The sequence below is a fragment of the Kogia breviceps genome, chromosome 9, assembly GCF_026419965.1.
Source record: "Kogia breviceps isolate mKogBre1 chromosome 9, mKogBre1 haplotype 1, whole genome shotgun sequence".
NCBI classification, from domain to species: Eukaryota; Metazoa; Chordata; class Mammalia; order Artiodactyla; family Physeteridae; genus Kogia; species Kogia breviceps.
The window spans coordinates 58,637,373-58,663,272 of record NC_081318.1 but is presented as its reverse complement, the minus strand read 5'-3'; the positions used below and the strand labels follow the sequence as shown (position 1 = coordinate 58,663,272).

General features: G+C 36.3%; 1 protein-coding gene across 17 annotated transcripts in view; it reads right to left on the bottom strand.

Moving 5' to 3' along the window:
* PPP1R9A (protein phosphatase 1 regulatory subunit 9A) overlaps positions 1-25,900 on the bottom strand; it is a 313,162-nt gene that overhangs the window by 261,236 nt on the left and 26,026 nt on the right. The window lies entirely within an intron of this gene.

Here is a 25,900-nt window from a genome sequence, read left to right as displayed (position 1 = left end):
AGTGTGCTACTTAAGGTTGCTTTAAAAAAAGCATAAAATTTCAGATAAAAAATATGAGAGGGCTAATACCAATAATCTGTTATTAAAGGAGGTACCCTTCAGGAAAAAGAAAACTAATCCAGAGGAAAATCTGGAATACATGAATAAACAATGAAAAAAGAAAATGAAAAACAGGTATATAAATCATATTAAATAAACAGTAATTGTGTTAATAATAACTGTCTAATCCGATATGTTTTTAAAAAGACCTAAAATATGGACAGTTTTGTAAACACAAGAAGAGTGGTAATAAAAGTTACTTTAGAGTTCAGGAAAAGAGTAAAAATATTGAATAACTTTAGACTTTGCTAAGATATTACATATATATACACATACATATATACATATACACACAAAAACATACAGTTGACCTTTGAATAACATGGGATTAATCCACATATAACTTATAGTCAGTACTCCATATCCTGAGTTCCTGGCATTTGTGGATCCAAGCAACCATGGACCTTATAGTACTGTAGTATTTACTATCGAAAAATATCTGCATATACGTGGACCTGAGCAGTTCAAACCTGCTGTTGTTCAAGGGTCAACTATAGTTCTAGAATAACCAATTAAAAAGGAGACTCTATATCTTCCAAACTAGTGGAGAGTACAAAACAAGCCAAAAGGAAAAACTCAAAAACTCACAAAATAAGAGAAAAATAGAGACAAACAGTAAAAGTGTGAATGCATATTTTAAAATGCTCAAAATAAACACAAATCTATTAGTAATCATAATAAATCTAAGTAGGCCAAGCCCCCTATTTAAAGGAAAAGTCTGATTTTTTAAAAATCCAATAATACATTTTTCATAAAAAATTCCTAAAAAGCATAAGGTCAAAAAAAGTCTGCAAGTAAAAAGATAAAGCTGGATTACTAGGTCTGCAAAAGAAAGCTGATATAGCTATATATTTATATCAGAGATAGAATACCTTAAGCAGAAATAACAAAATGACATATAATGATACATAAAGACTGATTTAAAAATTATAAAGGAAAGTATAACAACTCTGAACTTGTATATACTTAAAACTAGCTTCAAAATACTTAAAACTATTAAAAAAATTTTTTTTAATACTTAAACTAAAAAATTTTCAGTGAGAAAACACAATTCTCTCACTAATACATAAAGCTAATAAAACACTTAGCAAAGATATAAAATTCAACAAATAAGTATCAAACTTGAGTTAATGTGCATATATAGAAAACTGCTGTCATGAAATGGAGGCCTTTCAAGCACACAGGAAATGGCTACAAAAACTGATCATAACTAAGCCTTGAAACCACTCTTAATTAAAAAAAAATCTGTATCATATAGACCATACCGTATGATCATAATGCAAGTTAAGTTCAAAATAAATAATAAAAACATAAATGGAAAGCATGTATTAGGAAATTTTAAAACACACATTTAAATAAATCGTAGGTAAAAGAGTAATCACTATTGAAATCAGAAAATACTTTAAAATGAATAATGAAGACATATGAATATAAAAATTTGTTAGATTTAACTAAAGCAGTACACAAAGTAAAATTTAGTCTTAAAATCTTGTATTAGAAAGAAAGGCTGAAAATTAATGAGCTAAACATCAAACTAAGAATTTACAAAAAGAACACCCAAAAAAAGGAAAATGGAAGAAAAAAACTAGAAATTAATAAAACAAAAAACTAACAGAGAAGATTAACAGAAACAAATGTTGGTTTTTTTGAAAAGATTAAAAATGGCATACTTCTGTAATAAATTAATAAGATAGTTAACAATATTAAGAACTATAGATAGAGCAGAAATGTAAAAAAAGAGAGAGAGAGAGAATATTATAAACAACTTTATGGTAATAATTTTGAAAACTAGGACAAAATGGGCAATTCCCTAAAAAAATATAACCTACCAAAATTGACTCAAAAATGGCATTAAACATAAGAGTGCTATCATCTTTAAAGATACTGAATGAAAATTTTAAATCTTCTCACAAACAAAAGAAAATGCCTATATGGTCTTAAAAAAACTGAATCAAACACTGAAGGAAGAGATCAATCCAGCATTACACAACCATTTCAGAAAATAGCTGAGGAACCACTGCCCAAGTCATGTGTGAGACTGGTACACTCTTATTACCAAAACCAAGCAAGGACACTAGAAGGAAGGAAAATTTTGAGTCTTATCTCACTCACAAACACTGATGCAAACCTCCTGAATAAAATATTAGCCAATAAAATTAATCAGTGAATAAAAAATATAAAATACAACAAAGTTAAATTTATCCCAAATTTATCCCAGAGATTCAAGAGTGGTTTAACATCAAAAACACCTATTAATATAATAAAAGAAGTCCTATATGATCATGCAAACAGATACAGAAAAAATGAATTCAATGAAATTCAATACCCACTCAAGATTTAAAAAGCAAAATGCCAAATAAATGGCAATTGAACAAAGCTTTCTTAACCTAATATCAAAAAATTATAATAAACAGTATATGTAATAATAAAATATTAAAACAACTTCCATTAAAATTAGGAACATGACAAAAAAGTCCACTACCACCACCTCTGGTCAATATTTGAAGCAGGTCCAAGTAAGACAAAAAAAGACAAAGGTATAGGTTTAGAAAAGAAGAAATAAACTATCATTATTTAGCTATTATATGATCATCTTTTTAGAAAACCCAAATAATCTACGAGCAAAGTTTTATAATTAATAATAATTCAGAAGGTCACCAGACATTAAGAACAATACTAAAAATCAATTGCCTTTCAATTTATAGACAAAAAATAGCATTTACAATAGCAACAAAAAATTTTAAATGAAAGTCACACAATAACTTATAAAACTTACAAAGATATTAAAGAAGACCCAAAGAAACAGAAAGTTACAGCCATATACCTTTCTCTAGCCACACTAGAAAATACAAAGATCTCCACAGCCAGACTAGAAAATACAAAAATTCTCACAAACCTGATGTACAGATTCAACAAAATTTCAATCAAAATGGAAAAAAGATTTTTGAGGAATTTCACAAGCTGCTTCCAAAATTACACAGAATAGCAAAGGGCTAAGATGAGCAAAGCCACTCTTAATGAACAATAAGGTAGGGGAACTTGAATATCTGATATCAAAACATATAGAATGTGACAAAATGAGTTTGTGATTGATGTAGAAATAAAAACAAATCAATCATTAGATAACAAAAGAGACCCCAGAAACAGAACTCTACCTACATAGAAATGAACATCAGAAAGCTGGCCTAGTCCATTATCCCTGGGTTGGCCATCCAGCTCTCTGAATACACTGAACTATATGAAATGTAAAACTGTGAAACTTCCAATATCCACTATTCATGCTCCAAAAATGACAATAGAAACCTCACTCAGTCTATCTTCTTAAGTCAAATTTGATATTTTTTTAAAAAGGTATAAATGATTGGAGATAAGAGAACAAAGGCGAAACAGTAGAGACAAATACTTTTCATAGAAACTTAATTCATTGTGCAATAGATATGATCCACCCAGACAAAAACATTTTGGCGTTTTCAATAATTTTTGTGTAAAGGAGTCTTGACACCAAAATGTTTGAGAATTCCTGCTTTAAAAAAAGGTGGGGGAGGGGGCGGGTGCCTCTTAAAAGAATAGGAATTTTGACTGGGGAGAGGCAACACATGTCATTTTGAAGCATGAACCATAATAATCTTACCAGTGGAGAGAGGGGCAAATGACCCCAAAATGATACCCTGTGGTTTACCTTACTCTAAGGCTCTCTCTAAACTTGTTTCCCCCATCACCACCCCACCAATCCCCAGATGAGGCTCCTGCCCTATTAGGAAACATTCCAGAGCTGTGTGTTCCCTGTTATACTTCTGTCATTACAGACATCAGCACACTTCAATGAATTCCCACCACTGTCTAAGCCACTAACTGGCCTAACAGAGACCTCAGAGTCCCTAAAATAAGTCATAGTTTCCTTTTATTTTGGGTAAATCCCATTCTTGTTCTATTTGAGAGACACAGCATTCACCCCTATTCTGAAGACCTTCCTTGAGCTAACCTGCAAGGTGTCCCATTCCCGGCTTCATACTTCCAACCAGAGTCAGAACTAGCAAGAATCTGAATACTACCCTTCTTAATATAACCACTGAACCAAATGGGCCTCATGAAATTCACCCTTTATTGCTCCCTGTCCTTCTTGTATCAGTGGGTGAATGGTGAAAGTTTGTGGCAGGGGTACAAGCAAAAGAACAATTGAGAATTTCAGGAGAATTAAACACAAACTACCAAAGGTAAATGCTAGCCCTTGAATTTGCCCCATCTAAATTGAGGAAGGCTGTCAAACAGGCCCAATCCCTTTGTGTTGGTTCTGCTCACTCTAATCAAAACTGGAAATAGATGGGTAAACCTTTTAATAGGTTTCTCTCTCTTAAAAAACATTTTTTTACTATTCTTCCTTAGTATTTAGGGATTTAAGGCCAGTGTTTTCTAAGGATCGTTAAGGTGTAAGTTACCCAGGGTATTCCCAGAGAGCTTTAGAGTACTAGTTCTGGAGGGGAAAAGAAGCTTTCAGAACTTTGCTATAGTGCAGGTATCACTTTAGTCTGAGAAGAGTCTCAATACATCTTTTTCATGTGTAATTTTTAACTTTTTTAAGAATCTCTGTACCTTCTTAGCATCGTATTAGATTTCTGATGACTGCAAGTTCCCAGAATTAATGCTATGGAAGTCACCAATCTAGTAAAATAATTTAAAATTAATAGTCAGACTAATGAAACAAAACCCAGAAACTAAATTCTATATTCATGCAAACCTCTTTGTCAACAAGTTCTTTCACTTCTATTTATACTGCTTTGTGCATGTCAAGCAGATTACTAAGAAAACATTTAACAGATGTAAACTGTTTTAACAAAACATATTTACATCTTTGCTAATTCTTTTCCTCCAACATTTCCAAATTTCAAAACGTATGTTCATAAATTTTTTAGCCTATTTCAATTGATATACTTGAATAGAATGTAATCGTCTTCTCACTGTGACTAAACAGCAAGAGGATGTTTGTGAACTGGGCATAAATATGAAGTGACTAAAATGGCAGTTTTATGCCAATTTCATACAAAATAAAATAAAAAATTGGCAATTTGTTAGTGAATTGGAACAAGTACAATGAATCAATTTAAATTTAGACACCCTCCCTGAAATATGTCCTTCTACCCCCTTAAAATTATCCAGATTACCCTCACTATGTTCATTTGACCTTAGAATCCCTGTTTTTTATATATGTCATGAAAATAAGCCTCACAATCTCCATTTCAAAAGGTATAATCAGCATCATTTTGTAAGAGGAAAGAAAAGCACAAGAGGTTAAGTAACTTACAACAGGTTACTTAAGCTTGCAAAGAGCTGGGGGACCTGACCTAAACGCTTTTACTATCATCCTACTCTGATTTTTCAACATACATGTGTATCTTATGAAAGTTAAGACATCATAGACCATCCTCTAAAACCCACTGGGTGGAGAATCTAGACTTAGAATTCAAATTTGATTAAGAATTTCAATTTTTTGACTCCTTGGAATCTAATTAGCCATACATCTGAAAAGCCTTATCCCCAATGCCCTGAAATAACAGAATTCTATTAAAATTCTACAGTTGCTCTCAAAATCCTCTTCAGATGTAACCAGAATACTAAATCCAGTCAATCTGCTGTTTTAAGAAAAAGAATCAGAGCCCCACAAAGTATACAAAACGTGGCGACTAAAAAAACTGCTCTGGAAAGGGACTAGGATTTCTACAAACGAACAAATCTATCAAAAAAAATGTCTTTGATCACAAGGTCATCACTCTGGTTTTAGTCAAAGTTTAACTAAAACTGCAAGTTTAGGAAATGGGGGGCCCTCTTCCCCCTTAAGTAAAAATTAGCTGATCTAAAGAACCATAAATCAACTCTAAGGAACAATAGTAATAATCTTTTATTTTTTTAATGGAGCACATTTCTACTATAGTCACAAACTACTTCACTAATTATATGTTAAATGTTTAGTAAGTGTGTAAAGGACACAATGTTGATAACACCCAACATTATCTCATTTAAATGTCATAGAGAGATATAAAGGGGCAGGTGATCAAGAGGGTATATGTGTTGGGTAGGAGGGCAGGGAAGCCTGAACTGGTTTAATGAAGAAGTGTTGTTGGAAACAGACTTGGAATACAAGCCAGACACTCACAGAGATGATTGGATAGAGGTAAGCATTTTACAAACAAAGGGAACAAACTCAGAAATAAGCAAACTGACAACATTTAAGAAACAAATATTCCAGTTTTGCAAAAATGCAAGTCACAATTTGGCGTTCCCTGATTCTGTCATAATCATATCCCACTGCAGGAGATCTGAATTCTCAACACATGACTCTAACCTCTTTTTTAAGCTGTCACTATCTACCATGCATAGAAATGATGAGAATTCATAGACCTATCTTTTAAAATGTCAATATGGACAAGGGCCTACCTTTGGGTCTAAAACATACTCGATATATTTTATCTCCACTCCACTTCTACTCCCCAGTGTCTACCACACTGCCTTGTACCATGACAGTTCAAAATATATTATTAGATGAAGTAGATACAGATAAAACCTTTACTTCCAAAAACAGATGTCTAGATAATAGAAATAAAAATGCTTATGAAACTATTTTAATCAGCAGTTTACTAAGTTTAAGTAACCGAGAAACAACTGTACTGATATTTTGGGAAAAAACATGAATTATTAATAATAAAAACTATGAGACTTCCCTGGTGGTCCAGTGGTAAAGAATCCACTTTACAATGCAGGGGACGTGGGTTCGATACCTGGTCATGAACTAAGATCCAACATGCTGTGGAGCAACTAAGCCCACGTGCCACAACTACTGAGCTTGTGCGCCTCAACTAGAGCCTGTGTGCAGCAAACTACAAAGTCCATGTGCCCTGGAGCATGTGCACCACAACTAGAGAAGAGAAAACCCGCATGCCACAATTACAGAGAAGCCTGTGCACTACAAAGAAACATCCTGCATGCCTCAACGAAGATCCTGCATGCCACAACTAAGACCCCAAGAGGCCAAAAATAAATAAAATAAATAAATAACAAATAAATCTTTTTAAAAAATAATAATTAAAACTACATGTTCTACCCAAAACACATAATTAGTCCAAGAAGAGTGAAATACTGTGATCTATGAATTCTAGATCACATTTTAGCTCACCCAGACTCAGTGTACCAAACTCTCAGAAGTCACGAGATGGGTGAGAAAATTAACAGTTATTCAAACATGAATATTGCAAACGAACTTTGTCAGGAAACATTCACCTAAAGAAACTATCACGGAGGTGCCCGCAAGCAGTGGGAGCAGATCTGGGCCGCCAATGGGGCTTCGTGATCCACTTCCTGGGTGCTAAGGGGCTGCTAGGCTGGGGCCAAGGTGGGCAGCAGCCCTCAGAGACAGTGCACAGAGGTGCTCCTGCCAGGAAAAGGCTCCCGTGGTGATGGAGGTAGCCGGGTCATGTGGCTGATGGGGACTTGTGTTTCGGCCAGGTGTCAGGCCTGAGCCTCTGAGGTGGAAGAGCCAAGTTCAGGACATTGGTCAACCAGAGATCTGCTGGCCTCACATAATATCAATCAATGAGAGCTCTCCCAGAGATCTCCATCTCAACACAAAGACCCAGCTCCAATCAAGGACCAGCAAGCTCCAGTGCTGGACACCCCATGCTAAACAACTAGCAAGACAGGAACACAACACCACCCATTAGCAGAGAGGCTGCCTAAAATCATTCTAAGTTCAAAGATACTCCAAAACACACCACCTGACACAGTCCTGCCTGCCAGAAAGACAAGATCCAGCCTCATCCAAGAGAACACAGGCACCAGTCCCCTGCACCAGCAAGCCTACACAACCAACTGAACCAACCTTGCCCACTGGGGGCAGACACCAAAAACAACAGGAACTACGAACCAGCAGACGGAGAAAAGGAGACCCCAAACATAGTAAGTTAAGAAAAGTGAGAAGACAGAGAGATACACAGCAGATGAAGTAGCAAGGTAAAAATCCACCATACCAAACAAATGAAGAGGAAATAGGCAGTCTACCTGAAAAAAGAATTCAGAGTAATGATAGTAAAGATGATCCAAAATCTTGGAAATAGAATGGAGAAAATACAAGCAATGTTTAACAAGTACCTAGAAGAACTAAAGAGCAAACAAAAAATCACGAACAATGCAATAAATGAAATGAAAGATTCTCCAGAAGGAATCAACAGCAGAATAACTGAGGGAGAAGAATGGATACCTGACCTGTAAGATAAAATGGTGGAAATAACTACTGAAGAGCAGAATAAAGGGAAAAGAATGTAAGGAATTGAGGACAGTCTCAGAGACTTCTGGGGCAATTAAATGCACCAACATTCGAATTATAGGGGTCCCAGAAGAAGAGGAGATAAAAAAGGGTCTGAGAAATTTTTGAAAATATTATAGCTGAAAATTTCCCTAATATGGGAAAGGAAATAGTCCATCAAGTCCAGGAAGCACAAAGAGTCCCATACAGGATAAATCTAAGGAGAAACATGCCAAAACACATATTAATCAAACTATGAAAAATTAAATACAAAGAAAAAATATTAAAAGCAGCAAGGGAAAAGCAACAAATAGCATACATGGAAATCCCCATAAGGTTAACAGCTGATCTTTCAGCAGAAACTCTGCAAACCAGAAGGGAGTGGCAGGACATATTTAAAGTGATGAAAGGGAAAAACCTACAACCAAGATTACTCTATCCAGCAAGGATCTCATTCAGATTCGAGGGAGAAATTAAAACCTTTACAGACAAGCAAAAGCTAAGAGAATTCAGAGTCACAAAACCAGCTTTAAAACAAATGCTAAAGGAACTTCTCTAGGCAGGAAACACAAGAGAAGGAAAAGACCTACAAGAACAAACCCAGAAAAATTAAGAAAATGGTAATAGAAACATAAATATCGATAATTACCTTAAATGTAAATGGATTAAATGCTCCAACCAGAAGACACAGACTGGCTGAATGGATGCAAAAACAAAACCCGTATATATGCTGTCTACAAGAGACCCAACTCAGACCTGGGGACACATACAGACTGAAAGTGAGGGGATGGAAAAAGATATTCCATGCAAATGGATATCAAAAGAAAGCTGGAGTAGCAATTCTCATATCAGACAGAATTGACTTTAAAATAAAGACTATTACAAGAGACAAAGCGGGACACTACATAATGATCAAGGGATCAATCCAAGACGAAGATATAACAATTGTAAATATTTATACACCCAAAATAGCAGCACATCAATACATAAGGCAAATGTTAACAGCCATAAAAGAGGAAATTGACAGTAACACAGTAAGAGTACAGGACTTTAACACCCCACTTTCACCAATGGACATATCAAACAAAATAAAAATAAATAAGGAAACACAAGCTTTAAATGATACATTAAACAAGATAGGCTTAATTGATATTTATAGGACATTTCATCCAAAAACAACAGAATACACTTTCTTCTCAAGGGCTCATGGAACATTCTCCAGGATAGATCACATCTTTGGTCACAAATCAAGCCCTGGTAAATTTACGAAAATTGAAATTGTATCAAGTATCTTTTCCGACCACAATGCTATGAGACTAGATATTAATTACAGGAAATAAAATGTAAAAAATACAAACACATGGAGGCTTAACAATATGCTACTAAATGAGCAACAGATCACTGAAGAAATGAAACAGGAAACCAAAACATACCTAGAAACAAATGACAATGAAAACATGATGACCCAAAATCTATGGGATGCAGCAACAGCAGTTCTAAGAGGGAAGTTTATAGCAATACAATCCTACCTCAAGAAACATCTCAAATAAATAACCTAACTTTATACCTAAACCAAGTAGAGAAATAAGAACAAAAAACCCCTAAAGCTAGCAGAAGGGAAGAAATCATAAAGATCAGATCAGAAATAAACAAAAGAGAAATGAAGGAAACGACACCAAAGATCAATAAAACTAAAAGCTGGTTCTTTGAGAAGATAAAAAAATTGATAAATCATTAGCCAGACTCATCAAGAAAAAAAGGGAGAAGACACAAATCAATAGAATTAGAAATGAAAATGGAGAAGTAACAACTGACACTGCAGAAATACAAAGGATCATGAGAGATTACTACAAGCAACTATATGCCAATAAAATGGACAACCTGGGAGAAATGGAAAAATTCTTAGAAAAGCACAACCTTCCAAGACCAACCAGGAAGAAATAGAAAATATAAACAGACCAATCACAAGCACTGAAATTGAAACTGTGGTTAAAATCTTCCAACAAATACCCAGGACCAGATGGCTTCAAAGGCGAATTCTAGAAAACATTCAGAGAAGAGCTAACACCTATCATTTGCAAACTCTTCCAAAATATAGCAGAGGGAGGAACACTCCCAAACTCATTCTAACAGGCCACCATCACCCTGATACAAAAACCAGACAAAAATGTCACAAAAAAAGAAAACTACAGGCCAACATCGCTGATGAACAGAGATGCAAAAATTCTCAACAAAATAATAGCAAACAAAATCCAACAGCACAGTAAAAGGATCATACACCATGATCAAGTGGGGTTTATCCCAGCGATGCAAGGATTCTTCAATATACTCAAAGCAATTAATGTGATACACCATATTAACAAATTGAGGAAGAAAAAACATATGATCATCTCAATAGATGCAGAAAAAGCTTTTGACAAAATTGAACACCTATTTATGATAAAAACTCTCCATAAAGTGGGCATAGAGGGAACCTACCTCAACATAATAAAGGCCATATACATCAAACCCACAGCAAACATCATTCTCAATGGTGAAAAACTGAAAGCATTTCCCCTAAGATCAGGAACAAGACAAGGATGTCCACTCTCACCACTATTATTCAACATAGTTTTGGAAATACTAGCCACGGCAATCAGAGAAGAAAGAGAAATAAAAGGAATACAAATTGGAAAAGAAGTAAAACTGTCACTGTTTGCAGATGACATGATACTATACATAAAAAATCCTAAAGATGCCACCAGAAAACTACTAGAGGTAATCAATGAATGTGGTAAAGTTGCAGGATACAAATTAATGCACAGAAATCTCTTGCATTCTTATACACTAATAATGAAAAATCTGAAAGAGAAATTAAGGAAACACTTCCATTTATCATTGCAACAAAAAGAATAAAATCCCTAGGAATAAACCTACCTAAGGAGACAAAAGACCTATATGCAGAAAACTATAAGACACTGATGAAAAAAATTAAAGATGATACCAACAGATGGAGAGATATACCATGTTCTTGGATTGGAAGAATCAATATTGTGAAGATGACTATACTACCCAGAGCAATCTACAGATTCAATGCAATTCCTATCAAATTTCCAATGGCATTTTTTAAGGAACTGGAACAAAAAATCTTAAAATCTGTATGGAGACACAAAAGACCCCAAATAGCCAAAGCAGTCTTGAGGGGAAAAAAACAGAACTGGAGGAATCAGACTCCCTGACTTCAGACTATACTACAAAGCTACAGTAATCAAGACAATATGGTACTGGCACAAAAACAGAAACATAGATCAATGGAACAAGATAGAAAGCCCAGAGATAAACCCACACACCTATGGTCAACTAATCTATGACAAAGGAGGCAAGGATATACAATGAAGAAAAGACATTCTCTTCAATAATTGGGGCTGGGAAAACTGGACAGCTACATGTAAAAGAATGAAATTAGAACACTTCTTAACACCATACACAAAAATAAACTCAAAATGTATTAGAGACCTAAATGTAAGACTGGACACTATAAAACTCTTAGAGGAAAACATAGGCAGAACACTCTTTGACATAAATCACAGCAAGATCTTTTTTGATCCACTTCCTAGAGTAATGGAAATAAAAACAAAAATAAACAAATGGGACCTAATGAAACTTAAAATTTTTTCACAGCAAAGGAAACCATAAACAAGACGAAAAGACAGCACTCAGAATGGGAGAAAATATTTGCAAATGAAGCAACTGACAAAGGATTAATCTCCAAAGTTTACAAGCAGCTCATGCAGCTCAATATTATAAAAACAAACAACCCAATCCAAAAATGGGCAGAAGACCTAAATAGACATTTCCCCAAAGAAGATATACAGATTGTCAACAAACACAATGAAGGATGCTCAATATCACTAATCATTAGACAAATGCAAATCAAAACTACAATAAGGTATCACCTCACACCAGTAAGAATGGCCATCATCAAAAAATCCACAAACAATAAATGCTGGAGAGGGTGTGGAGAAAAGGGGACCCTTTTGCACTGTTGGTAGGAATGTAACTTGATACAGGCTCTATGGAGAACAGTATGGAGGTTCCTTAAAAAGTAAAAATAGAACTACCATATGACCCAGCAATCCCACTACTGGGCATATACCCTGAGAAAACCATAATTCAAAAAGAGTCATGTACCACAATGTTCATTGCAGAAGCATTTACAATAGCCAGGACATGGAAGCATCCTAAGCATCCATCAACAGATGAATCAATATAGAATATGTGGCACATATATACAATGAAATATTACTCAACCATAAAAAGAAGTGAAATTGAGTTATTTTTAGTGAGGTGGATGGACCTAGAGTCTGTCATACAGAGTGAAGTAAGTCAGAAGGAGAAAAACAAATACTGTACGCTAACACATATATATGGAATCTAAGAAAAAAAAAAAAAGGTCATGAAGAACCTAGGGGTAAGGGAATAGACACAGACCTACTAGAGCATGGACTTGAGGATATGGGGAGGGGGAAGGGTAAGCTGGGATGAAGTGAGAGAGTGGCATGGACATATATACACTACCAAACGTAAAATAGATAGCTAGTGGGAAGCAGCCACATAGCACAGGGAGATCAGCTCGGTGGTTTGTGACCACCTAGAGGGGTGGGATAGGGAGGGTGGGAGGGAGGGAGATGCAAGAGGGAAGAGATATGGGAACATATGTATATGTATAACTGATTCACTTTGTTATAAAGCAGAAACTAACACCCTATTGTAAAGCAATTATACTCCAATAAAGATGTTAAAAAAAAAAGAAGATGTGGCACATATATACAATGGAATATTACTCAACCATAAAAAGAAGTGAAACTGAGTTATTTGTAGTGAGATGGATGGACATAGAGTCTGTCATACAGAGTAAGTCAGAAAGAGAAAAACAAATACTGTATGCTAACACATATACATGGAGTCTAAAAATAAATGTTTCTGAATAAACTAGGGACAGGACAGGAATAAAGACACAGAGATAGAGAATGGACTTGAGGACACAGGGAGGGGGAAGGGTTAGCTGAGACGAAGTGAGAGAGTAGCGTTGACATATATACACTACCACATGACAAACAGATAGCTAGTGGGAAGCAGCCACATAGCACAGGGAGATCAGCTCCGTGCTTTTTGACCACCTAGAGGGGTGGGGTAAGGAGGGTGGGAGGGAGATGCAAGAGGGAGGGGATATGGGGATATATGTATACGTACAGCTGATTCACTTCGTTATACAGCAGCAACTAATACAACAATGTAAAGCAATTATACTCCAATAAAGATGTTTTAAAAAAAGCTAAAAAAAAAGAAAGAAGGAAACTATCACAATCTTCTAAGTCAGCGATCGGCAAATTTATTTTGGAAAGAAAAGCAGATAATAAATATTTTAGAGTTTGCTGGCTATACAATCTCTTTTTCAATTACTCATTCTGCCTTTAAAGTGTTAAAACGGTCATAGACAACACTTTGAAAAACAGGAGTGGCTGTGCTCTATAAAACTTTATAAAAACAGAGGTCTAGATTTGGCCCAGGGGTAATAGTTCACCAGTCTCTGTTCTGAACTATTCAGTTATGATGACTGACTTTTAACTGAAATTGTTAACTTATTCCTAGATAGGTTCATACTCTTTTCATGCTCCCATCCAAGTCAAGAAAGTGCCTGTTTTCTAATGTAGGATACAGAAGGAGAACTAATTTGAAGCTCAAAATAAACTCTTAGGGAAGTCTACAGACAAGGGAAACTGACTTTTGTGCTATTATGGCTTCTGAGTGATTGGTTCAGGGATTAAGAATCAGAGAGAAATATTCTATCTTACTGAAAAGAAGACAGAAGTGGGGAAAATAATATTTATTGAGTGAATCTATGTATCAAACCCAAACTAGGCCATTTATATACATTTCATGTAACGCAGAAAGCCATATGAGGCAGAAATTATTCCTATTTTCAGGGAAGGAAACTGAGGATCAAAGAAAATAAGTTCAGTCCAAGATCAGAACAAGGATGTGAAAACTCAAACTTACATAACCAATTCGATGCTCTCTCCAATGAACTATACCGTCTTGCTAAAAAATTCAATGATTTTGTTTTCTCATTTCCTTGACTACTTTAAAAATAAAGAACTTTCATCAAGATGATTTTTAAAAGATTTTAAAGATGTATAGATATCAAAACTTAATTGTACAAAAATCAAGATTTAAATCGAAATTATATTCCCACACCTGCCAGCCCACAAAACTTATCAGACCCCCCCCAAATACGAGTGGCTTTTAATTCCAGGAAGTTGGTCAGCCTAGGACAAAAAGGGGGGGGGGGTAGGTTGCCAATTAACTGCAGCTTGACCATTAGGTATCAAATTGTATTTCTGGAACCTTTAGCTAAACTCCTTTCTTAAATATCCAAACACACTTCCATGCCTTCTTAAAAAGAGTGCACTGACGAGGTTCAAATTATCAATAAATCATACTGTCGTATATGAGGGGGTACAGACACTAGTTTCAAGGGCTAAAAATCCACATAAAGATAATTCCAATGTCCACATCTTCTCTGAGGTTTAGGTGACCTACACTGACACACACACTCCATCTCACTACCCACACACACTCTCATCACTGCCACCTGTTCACGGCAAAACCCATCTCTGCTTCGCCCCTTAGTTACTACCTCTAAGTGTCTGTCCCATCTGATCTCTGCAATAGCTTCTAAATGCCGCTACCTTTTTTAAAAACCTCTTACTTTCTCTACTTCCATTTTATTTTTGTCCTTATATGTTACTGCCTGTCCTGCTATTTCTCAATTTTTAAAAAATGTTGGTCTTTCACATAGACAACATCAAATCAAGTAGAAGATACTTATCTTTCATGCTTTCTGGCAAAAAGAAGAATTCATTTTGCACAGAATTCATTATGCACAGTGACAGTGTGCATAATGAATCTTCAATTTTTCAGTTCTCAGATTTCACTGCTGCTGGAAGAGGTATGTTCTTCATTGCGAAAGACTTTTTATGGCTTACAGAAAGATGGGAGCTGGGCAAGGTGCTCTGGGCAGAGTTAATACTCTAAAACTTCCAGTTTCCTAACTTATTTTTTTAAAGTTTTCTTACAAGATTTTCCCCAAACTAAAAAATAAAATAAGCCCATTTCCAATCTTCAAATTATATGAATCTACCAAAAATCTTGTATATGATGATTCATTTTTTGATCTTGCATTTGGTCATGAAAAGAAGCTGGTTTCAGTAGAGAAAGATAATAAAGTAGATGAAAACATTTGGAGGGATTCAGTCTGGACTTTTAATTATTTTCAAGAACTCTAGAGGCTAACAGAACTGGCTCATTTTACTTTAAAACGTGAAGCTTTCCTTTTCCTTTATTACAAAGATAATATTAATCCCAATCTCATGTTTATGAGCTATGATTAGCATCATCTTTGGCTCACAGACCAAGAGAGGGAGAGACTCTTCAGAGTAAGTAGGAATGAGTTAGAAGGGAGTGGAAATAGTATTAAAGAGGATACTGCACATCTGGCTGAAATAAGCTAAGCTCAAGTTAACTCCGCAGAAGTGAGAAGAAAAGAAAAAGCAAAGGTTATGCTATACTTGATCCTCCTGAGTGGGAGAAAGGACGAAATAGGAGATAGCTACAAGACATCAGGCAAATTATCTAACCCCTCTAAGATGCCAATTCTCCATACATAAAATGTGAACAATAACAGTAGCCTCCTCAAGGTATAAGGAGAGGATGAAATGAGTTACTGCCTGTAAATCACTCAGCATTTACATGACACATTGTAGGGTTTAATTAAGGTAAGCCATTGTGACTGTTATGGCTCAAGTTCTTTCCTATACAAACACTGCTAAATCAGGACCTTCATCTAGTCATCACTGAACAATACTTACTGAGCAGCTGTTATGTTCTAGGCACCATATCAAGTACTTGTGGTACAGAAGTGAGTGACACACACCCCTGCACTTGTGAAGCTTGCAGTCAGCAACCAGGACAGATCAAGGACCACATAAGGTAGGAAGTAAAGAGAGAGAGTATATCTAGCAGACTGTAGGGTTGGGTTAGCTCATCTTATCCCTGCTACACTATATAATTCCCTGGGTTTGAACACATGATAGGCTCCAATCAATGTTTACCTAAATGATTAAATACTAAGTACATAGTGTATATTCAATAAATAGTTATTTCTTATGTAAACTGTTTAACAACATAAATAATTTGTATCCTCAATCTGTTTTGTTGACTAAAGTGCTGTATAGTCCAATGGAATATTGAGTAGTCCTTCATTATGATTATTATTAAAATCATATCTCTGCCAAATATCTGTGTTTTAGAAGGTAAATATTTCTTTTCTTGACTTGGAACATACAGAAGGAATAAAATAAAAATGGATAACCTAAATGTTTATGTTAAGAAGGAAACTGTTCCAGCTTAATTTTCCCCTGGCTCATTTATTTAGCAAGTATTTAATATACGCCCACTATCTACCAGCACTGCAGTAGATGCTGGCATAGTAACAGTTCAATTTATCAATGTAGATAAAATTTTTAAGTTTAGAAAGTGCTTTCACATATTCTCCTATTTAGTTCCCAAAACAACACTATGAAAAAGTATTATCCCTTTTCTAGATGAAGAAAGTGAGACTGGGAAGAGATGTACACAAAGTTACACAACTAGCAAGCTCCAGAGCTGAATCCCAAACTTGATCTTCTCCCTCCAAATCCATCATCCTAGCTACTTTACCTCAAGGCTTTCTCAGTGATTCATCTACATCACACACAATGAATTCTGGCTTAGCATCCCTATACCGGCAAAAAATAATAAAACATTTGCTCATATGGGCTTCCCTGGTGGCACAGTGGTTAAGAATCTGCCTGCCAATACAGGGAACATGGGTTCGAGCCCTGGTCCGGGAAGATACCACACGCTGCGGAGCAACTAAACCCGTGCGCCACAACTACTGAGCTCTAGAGGCTGTGAGCCACAACTACTCAGTCCGTGTGCCACAACTACAGGAGCCCGCACGCCTACAGCCCATGCTCCACAACAAGAGAAGCCACCGCAATGAGAAGCCATGCACTGCAACAAAGAGTAGCTCTCGCTCGCCACAACTAGAGAAAGCCCACATGCAGCAACGAAGACCCAACACAGCCAGAAATAAATAAATTAATTTAAAAAAATTTTTAAAATTTGCTCATAAAATTCATATACTTTTTTTCACAGTTTGGAGGGAAAATCAACATTTTTCTCTCCCTTAAAAAAAAAGTGGTAGTGTATTCACATCATCATACTTGTCTGAGGTTATACAAAAATATACTGTCAGAACTCTTTTAATCCCCAGAGCTACACACAGCATGGCATATTTCACTTTTGTGCCCCAAAAAGAACTTACTTAGAGAAAAATCAACCAATTCTATCTCTGCTAGTTTATGCTCTTGAAACTAGTTTTACTGTTTATTCGCAAATTGGTCTGATGAAACTTACAGATTAGTTTAAAAATGAGTTTGAATGTATAACATTCACTTTGCTGTATACCTGAAACTAACACAATACTGTAAATCAACTATATTCTAATAAATTTTTTTAAATGGGTTTAATCAAGAATGATGAGAACCAGGACCATTTCTGATCTTTTGAAAAATGCAATCTAATTCACTTGGAAACAGGACCAGTCAATGAAATTTTTCAAATAAACCTCATTAAGCAGGATGACAGAGAAGAAAGACATAATGGTAGTAAATGCCTGGTGACGACAGCAACACTACAGTCAACACATTCATACCAAGAAAAAAAATTGGGGGAAGTACCATATATGTCTGAATGGCAAAAAAAAAAAAAAAAAAAAGAAATGGACAGTAATTGTCTAAAATCTCTGATATGTCTCGCACTTATAACCATCTTCTACTCTACCAGAGTATCCCAGGGTATTAAAAACTATGGTGGATGTGTTGTCAGGTCAGTTCCCCTGAAGGCTGGAAACTCTGAAGGTGCCTGGAAGGGAACTAACATTTCCCTAGTGCCTATCATATCTAAGGCCCATGTTAGGCATTTCACACTTAAGACCTCCTTTAATCCTTCCAACACCGTACCTTATTTTTTATATATATATTTTTTGAATAAAAGGAATGTTTATTTCTTTTTGTACAAGCATCTTCAGGTCTTTCCAATTTTATAGTCTATATTCATACCTACGAGTCTAGATGATTAAGAAAGGAATCCATTTTTATAGCTTGAAGAGGTTATGCTATCTTAATACATAATATTATCTTCCTTTTACAGATGAGGAAACAGGGTCTCACAGAGATCAACAGACTTGCCCTAAGTAAATTACTATAGTGTGCCACAGAGAAGATGCTTGCAAACATCTGATGCCCAAACCTGTATTCTATTCACTCTACCACAATGCATATTACATAAGGCTTCTCATGCCTTGATTTCTAATTAGGAGAATTATCTCAAGAGACTTGTAAAACATTTCGTTCTGTAAGAAACCACGCCTGTGTAACTGGGTCATGCCAAGCTTCTGAAACTTAAGTTGCAAAGAGCAGGGGAGCTTCTCTTTATGATGATGGCTACAAATATCAGGAGAGCTATGTTGTCATGACCCAAATGCAATGGAAAGAAATTACTGGAGAGTTAAAGAAGTCTGTAAGAGGCACGTCAAGACTTTAAAAATAAAGGAGTTGGATACTGATTTCAAGTTTCAAGTTAAGCTCAAATTTATTTTTAAATACTGTGTGCCCAGTGCTAGGGACACAACAATAAATAAATCACAACCTCTATCCCCTGAGAGTATCTAGTGAAGGGAACAGCCTCATACTTACAACAAAATATGGTCCAGCACTGTGCTAGAGGGATGCACAGGGAGCTTGAGGCACCTAGGAGAGATAGGCATAACCCAGTTTGGAGGACAACAAAGGATTCTGAGTAACACTACTACTAGGAATCTATCCCACAACAATGCTCACGTGTGCACAAAATACATCAAGCTGTTAACTGGGCATTACTCATAGAAGCAAAGAGAAAAATTGGAAATAATCAAATATCCACCAATAGGAGAAAAATAATAAATTATAACATCTATACTAAGGAGCTATTAGAAATGATGATACACAGGCATGTAATGACATTATAATGGCTTTAACTATCAAACTATTAATTGAAAAAGAAACACGAAGACAAAAAAATGTGGTCTTATGTTTAATTTTCTATGTGTAAATTTATTCAGATAAGTCTAAGTATATATATGAACTGAGAAGTCTCAGAACTGGAGAAATGATTTCCCCAAAGTCAAGGAAGCAACTATGGGCTGGTCATTCATTAAATGAACATATTACAGAATTAATGTTTGATGATATTTCCCCTCAGTAATTTTAGAATTCTTAATTATTTTGAGTTTCTAGGTTATCCTTTGAAATACATAAATATATATGTATGTATATATATATTTCATTCTCTTTGTACTTAGTTTATTATTTTATTAATATTAAACACTTTTAATATTATTTCAGGCTAAAGTACTTTCAAAGATTTTTTTTCATATGATCTTTGCTCAGGTTTCCCTGTTTTAAAGCCTTCATAAATACATCCTACACAAATAAGACAGTTCTATTCAAATCCACAGGATAAAGAAGATAATGAATGAAATAAGATAGAAAATAATAGGATGAAAACAGAGAATCCCTTTTTCCTGGACCTCCAGTATTATTAAAATCAAAAAATGTTATTAGTCTAAGCCTGATTTGGTGTTTAAAGCTTTTCCAGACAAAAAAAGGAATAAAAACTGAAATTTTTGTTTAGATATTGAATTAAAGGAAAATGAGTTTAGGAGCTGGAAGAGTCTTAAAAAGATCATCTAATAAGACTTTCATTTCCAGAAGAGGAAACTGAGGTTCTTAATAAAAAGATCACTCATAGCTAATGATTACCAATAGGAGAATATAGCTGGGAAAATGTAAAAGTATCCTCACTCTAAGTCCATAGCCTTCTCTGGTACCCATACAGCAACACTTAAAGCTAGTTATTGAAGAAAACTACTTTAATTTAGGCTTAATTATCTAAATGGTCTAATTCTAGAGGAAGAGATTACTACTCAAATCTCCTTTTCCAGACGCAAACATAGCCTGAAGTATTTACTTTACTCTTTCAACTATTTAAACAATAAGAAAACAGAATGTTTTTAATTTTCTTATATTTTACGGCAATATAGTTATCATGAGACAGAAAATATAGCATGTTATAATCCAGACTGATTCAGTAATTAAAAGAAAATTTAAAATCCAAAATCCCTGGTTTCTAAAATGAAATGGCAACAAGCTTTATTGAAAATTGAAACTACTTCATCATAGCAGTACTTTCATTAATTGAAACCACTTTATTATAACCCAACATCCATTATTATTAAATTTCAGATTTCTGGGATAATCACTGGGGGTGTGCAATAAGAGCAACTGAACCTTTGAAATGCAATTTAAGGGCTTCCCTGGTGGCGCAGTGGTTGTGAATCCGCCTGCCGATGCAGGGGACACGGGTTCGTGCCCCGGTCCGGGAAGATCCCACATGCCGCAGAGTGGCTGGGCCGGTGAGCCATGGCCGCTGAGCCTGTGCGTCCGGAGCCTGCGCTCCGCAGTGGGAGAGGCCACAACAGTGAGAGGCCCGCGTACCACAAAAAAAAAAAAAAAAAAAAAAAAAAAAAAAAAAAATGCAATTTAAAAGAAAAATTCTGTTTTAAAAACTGTACAATAGGGACTTCCCTGGTGGCACAGTGGTTAAGAATCTGCCTGCCAATGCAGGGGACACGGGTTCGAGCCCTGGTCCGGGAAGATCCCACATGCCACAGAGCAACTAAGCCCGTGCGCCACAACTACTGAGCCTGTGCTCTAGAGCCCACGACCCACAACTACTGAGCCCACTTGCCACAACTACTGAAGCCCACGCGCCTAGAGCCCGTGCTCCGCAACAAGAGAAGCTACCGCACTGAGAAGCCCACACACTGCAACGAAGAGCAGCCCCCACTCACCGCAACTAGAGAAAGCCTGCGTGCAGCAAGGAAGACCCAATGCAGCCAAAAATAAATAAATTTTTTAAAAATAAAATAAAATAAGAACTTTACAACAATTTTTCCCAAAGTGTGTTCCACAGCCATGGAATGCTACATGATACCATGAAATGCTAAATGAAAAAGAATAAGACGGGAAGAGAACCTCTTCAAAAATGTGACAGTTAGTCTCCTTGAAGCCTTGAACAGGCGGATAGTCTTGTGATTCTCTAAGAAGGAGCTATGATATAAAGTCTTCCGAACATATTTAGCCACAAAACCATTTTTTCACAGTGCTCCCTAAAGAATTAATATCCAGTAAAGCACATCTTTGGGATACGCCACCACATCTTGTTATTGGACTCTAGACTGTACAAAGCCCTTGCTCACTAGTGTTCTAAGAAGGGCTATGGAAAGGAATAATGTAGCTCAGCCTTATCATCCTCTCATACCCTGGCAGAGAGAAGAGAACTGAAGATGACAAATACCAGGCAATGAAAATGACCCTTCCATAATGTATGAAAACACAAAGTACGTTATTTATGAGCATGCAGTCTACACGCTGTAAAGCTCAAACCGCTGCATTTATTATTCTCACACTTTATTACGTGATATTCTGTTAGAATTCTTGCTGACCCCAAAATTATATTCACTACTCCAAAACATAAACGTATTTTAGGTTGCAGGTATGGAGCTGAGATTTGTGACATGGTTCACCAGTGTGCATCCTGGGGAGTGCTAGTTTGACAAGCCGTTAATAGATGTTTCTCAAAACATAAACATATTTTTAAAAGGTAACCTACAGAATAAAAAAGGGGCCCCCAAATGACAAAGGTTCAGAAAATAGGCTAAACAGAATACAAACGTACTGTGAACTGCTGACTGTACTCATTTTGCAGTATTTTCCTAACCCTTCACTGAATCTGTTCTGAATTCACCAGCCAGATTTTTGACCAAAAAAATAATAATAATTTATAAACATGAGAGGTAACACTTGGATGATAAAAATCAGGATAGATCTTAGCAGTTAATGCTGAGAAGCTTTCAAATTTATACCACTTGTTAGAGATCTTGAAAGGTCACATAAGAGGAGATTAAACAAAGGTCTATATGTTCAAAGCAAGTTTTTGATGTCTAAATTGTTAAGGGTGTGCTGCTGTGACTCAATTATACTTACAGAGCTGTCAGTAAGTCTGGTACAGGAAAGACACATGAATGATTGATGGTCTGATGCTCTACTCTGGACATAAAATGTACATCCAGTAAAAGGCCAAAATGTTGCTCAAACAGAATTCTACATCCAAATTACTCCTGGGTCATCTCTCAATTTACCCTGATCTTATGAATCTAACTCTGCCTCTGGTTCCCCATCTGTTAAATATGAACTTCTTCACATAAATTTTTCAAAGACTAGTCAATAAAATAACATTAACAAAGAAAAACACAATGTTAGAGTTTTATTTGTCTCAAATTGAGAACCTGAATTTACTTTGATTATGCTATGCAATGGCATTCAGTTCTAAACTCAGTTAAAAGCATTAACAGAAAAACTATTTTCCAAATAGGATTAAAAAATAGAAAGAAGGGGAATTCCCTGGTGGCACAGTGGTTAAGAATCCACCTGCCAAGGCGGGGGACATAGGTTCAAGCCCTGGTCTGGGAAGATCCCACATGCTGTGGAGCAACTAAGCCCATGAGCCATAACCACTGAGCCTGTGCTCTAGAGCCCATGCACCACAACTACTGAGTCCATGCACCACAATTACTGAGCCTGAGTGCCACAGCTACTGAAGCCCACATGCCTAGAGCCCGTGCTCCGCAACAAGAGAAGCCACCACAATGAGAAGCCCGCACACCGCAAAAAAGAGTAGCCCCTGCCCAACACAACTAGAGAAAGCATGTGAGGAGAAATGAAGACCCAACACAACCAAAAATAAATAAATAAATAAAATTGATTCTTTAAAAAAAAAAAAAAAAAAGAAAGAAGACAGCTTATCATGAAGGGCCCATTCTAAAGGCCCTTCACTAGTAACGAGCATAGTATCCAGGGCAAGATCACCTTGACCACTTGCTGGGTCCACCCATAAACCATAGGCTCCATGATCAAGTGTGCTGTTTCTGGGCTTCCACTGCTGTAAAGTGACTGGCTATCCTAAGGACTAAATGAATTAACACAGATAAAACCCTATAAGTAGTGCCTTTGCGTGGTAAATGTTAGGTATTTTTATTACCATCGCCATTATAGTGTCCCATGTAAAGACTTTTTCTTTATAAACAAAACAGAAGTTTTGTTGCGTCTGAGGTTAAAAATGCTGCTAGTCCTTGATATCAGAAACATGTAACTGAGTATACCTCCTTTCCACTATGATTTATAGAATGTTCAAGATCACATGTGAAGCACAAGCAGAGCAACCAATTCTGCTGATTTACAATCTCCCCATTTGGGCTCCTCTTTGCTTTATTCCTGATTCTCTATTTTTATTCGGGTTTTTGCCTTCTTGTAAATCACTTGGAATCCTCTGCGTAATACCATGTACAAAATTACCAAAAAAAAACGGACTTCTAAAATACTTCTTTTTCAAGTAAGAAACCAATGTGTTTATGTAAGCAAAATAAAATGAAATGGAAAACAGCAGAAAATATTACTAGAATAGGGATCTAATGAAAAAGAGTATAGAGGGAAAACCCTAGAATTGAGGACAAAAAATTTGAATATTAAGTGATGGCAATGTGGGAAATTCTATGAAAAGACTTATGGGTGAAAGCAGCCTTAAAATGGCAATTTAATAACAAAATGATACATATCAACTAGGGAGTCTGAATCTCACAAAAATTATAACCAAATTACATCTGAAATAAAACCAGATTTAAATTTCTGTTGCTGAAACAGAATCACAAACTTAGTTTTGTTAAAAGAAAGAATTATTTGATTGTATCAACTCCAACCATATGATGTTTATGCATAACAAAAGACAAAGACAGCAGATTCAAGGGCTCCAATTACTTCCTCACAGGGGAAAAATTACACCTTATAAAAGGAAAACGCTGAAAATATAAATGCAATGGGAAAAAACAAATAAAAGTTACACATAAAATAGTTATGATGATATAAAATCTAAGCAATATATTTCACAATAAATATTTTAAATAAAAAGCATAATCCAGATGAATAAGAAATTTAACACCACTTCTGTGCATGCTCTGACTTCTACAAGGGTACAGTAAGAAGATGCTTGAAATTCAAAGCACCTCCTCCACTGGCTAACACGTTACATATGCCATTTAAACAAATAACACCTCAAATATCTGCTCCCCTCCCATAAGCACTGTCATCATTTTGCTGGGATAATGGCAAGGGAAGAACAAATCCCTCCATGAGCATATGGAGAGATGTCTAAAATATCACCATGCCCAAAGCAAACACTCAACAAATAAGTATATGCAATATTACAACCTATAAAAGAAAACTAATTCTCAAAGTTACTGCAAATTAAACAAAGAAATGAGATGGCTTGGCAACCTATCCAAAATGCTATACCAATTTACAGGTAAGACAAATATCCATCATCAGGGCCACATTACCCAATGGTCTGGTTGAGGAACCAGGCCATTAGGTATCTTGAATATCTTCATCACCTCAAAAGTCAGACAGGTGGGCTTCCCTGGTGGCACAGTTGTTGAGAGTCCGCCTGCCGATGCAGGGGACATGGGCTCGTGCCCCGGTCCGGGAAGATCCCACATGCCGTGGAGCGGCTGGGCCCGTGAGCCATGGCCGCTGAGCCTGCGCGTCTGGAGCCAGTGCTCCGCAACGGGAGAGGCCACAACAGTGCGAGGCCCGCATACCACAAAAAAAAAAGTCAGACAGAAAATGGGACTTCCCTGGTGGTACAGTGGGTAAGACTCTGCGTTCCCAATGCAGGGGGTGGCTTCGATCCCTGGTCAGGGAACTAGATCCCACATGCATGCCACAACTAAGAGGTTTTTTTTTTTTTTTTTTTTTTTTTTTTTTTGCGGTACGCGGGCCTCTCACTGTTGTGGCCTCTCCCGTCGCGGAGCACAGGCTCCGGACGCACAGGCTCAGCGGCCATGGCTCACGGGCCCAGCCGCTCCGCGGCATGTGGGATCCTCCCGGACCAGGGCACGAACCCGTGTCTCCTGCATCGGCAGGCGGACTCTCAACCACTGCGCCACCAGGGAAGCCCCAACTAAGAGTTTTTATGTCACAACTAAGAAGCTCACGAGCCACAACTAAGAAGCCCACCTGCCGCAACTAAGACCCAGTGCAAACAAATTTTTTTTTAAGTCAGATAAAAAGAAAAAAGAAGATATTGTTATTTCTCTAATTTTCTATAAAAAGCAGTTCATATGAGAGGCATATAGTTCTTTATGAAACCAAACCACTAACGCCATATACTTGCAATTCTCATTAATGCCTAAGAACTCTGGAAATCATGACA